A 2,150-nucleotide genomic window follows, 5' to 3' on the forward strand; every position below is an offset into this window, starting at 1 on the left:
GTATTGTTGGGTTTATGAAGAAGTACATATTTATAGCATTGTTTGGTCTAGGCCTTTGCCTGGGCCACTGAAGCCTTAGATTATATAATCTTAAACCAACCCCAAACTCAACAAGTCCCACTAGTCTAGTCCAGCTTTGTCAAATATTGTATGATATTTCTCACTCTTACAATAAATGATTGAATCCTCTTGTTCCTGGATGTTCCAGAAGAATAAATTGACATTCCCTTTCTTTTACTTGGAATTGGATTCGGTCGAAATAGGGGTCAAGTGATTCAGAGAATAATAATTCAAAAATTTATACAAATATTGTATTAAAATAAGATCTTAATTAGTTTCAAACGATTCAATTTTTTTATTAAAAATATTTGTTTCACTATAGAGAAAAAGGATTTCTACCCTGTTTAATCTTATTGATTGAGGGTATGTATCAAAATAAATTTTGGTAATGAAAGAATTTAATTATAACTGAGTTTCTGTGAATTCCTTTCTTTTCTAGAAGTACTTCTTGATTTCTTGGTTTCAAAATAGGATATGTGGTATAAAAATAGATAATCTACTCCACCTCCCACCCCTCCCCCTTAAAATGACCTTGGAGATTGTAATACTTACTCTCAAACTTTTCATTTTTTTTTTGGTAAGGGCAAGTATTTCTTTTATTATTACATCGACAAGCTAGTATTATTGACGGAAAAGCTCATTCAACAATAAGGATAGAACAACTACATCTTTCACGCAAAAAAAAAAAGCTAGAATAACCATATCAATTATAGTTATTCTCTGGATTTTTTTGTGTGTCGGCATAGGTATTTATATGCCCAAACATACCTGTACGTATAGTGTATAGTGTATACAGTCTTATTAATGTAAATTAATTTTGGTTTCAAAATTTCAAATTGAAATTTCGAATTTGGAGCTAAAAAATATTTGACTAAAAAGTAAGGGAATGGGATGACCCAATCCCACACACCCGACCTCGGCCACAGTCTGGACCGAGTCGGCTTGGTGTACGCATGATTCAAAAGCGCCCCAAGAAACCCCACACACACATGACAAATGAGAGTACCTCTCCAAAGGGCTTGCACCCTTAAGATACATTCCTATATATATACTCATGAAAACTTTTATAAGTTTCCAATGTGGGACTAAACTTTAGCTCACATGCTTTACTAGTACCAAAGAGTTTTGAATAAAAGGAAGAGAACTTGTTGTTATGAAAATTAAACTCCAACAATTAGTTGTTTGTTATTTGGCAAAATCCCTTCCCCGTTTTTGAATCATCTTCTCCATCTTGACTTTTGTGGCGTCTATCGCCCCGGGTCTTGTATGCCCCTCTAAATGAAAAGCTTTTACCAACACAGTAAATGTGGAGAGACCGTACTGTTTCCACAGTCCCATATGCTGCCATGTACATATATCAATAGGGTAGCGTTTCTCTTATCTGTAAATAATTAAGAAAAGATAAAAGATAAAAGAGGGTTGAATTGATGAGCATGGTTTTACACTTTTAGTACACTAGTAGGAGAATAGATCCGTTGCTCATACGATCACTTAGTTGTATGGGTGAGCATCCAACATCTCTCCCACTTCTTATCATTACTTGGGTGAATAAGGGCATAATTGAAACAAAAGGGACAGGTATTTAATGTTCACCTATACGACCATGTGATCGTAAGAGTAGCGGCCAATCCAATCTCATCTAGTAGGTCAAGGATATTTGTTGGCGAGTCAAGATGAGGGTCTAACCCAAGGACTATACATAATTTTCGTCCTAACACGATCATTGTTCAAAACATTTTGGAAGAAAAGACAAGAGAACGAGCAATTATCTTTTATATATATATATATATATATATATATTTCCTTTGTGGAAAAGTGCTAAATAGAGAGATACGAAAAATTTCTTAAAAGCTAGCAGATACCAGACATGTGCTAGTATCTCCCTTTCCCACCCTCTTTGAAATGCCCTTCAGAAAGGAGATTATTTTTTATTTTATTTTTTGGATAAACCCTTACAAAGGAGAATAGAATGCTATACCAAGCCTAAGAGAAAAACCTGTAGTAAGACTTCAAAAAATTTTGACTTGGGAAAGTATTTCTCCTTTAAGACTTTAATCCACAATGCATCCACATTACCTAAAATCGTTTAA

Source organism: Macadamia integrifolia, chromosome 9 (genome assembly GCF_013358625.1).
Source record: "Macadamia integrifolia cultivar HAES 741 chromosome 9, SCU_Mint_v3, whole genome shotgun sequence".
Classification (NCBI taxonomy): domain Eukaryota; kingdom Viridiplantae; phylum Streptophyta; class Magnoliopsida; order Proteales; family Proteaceae; genus Macadamia; species Macadamia integrifolia.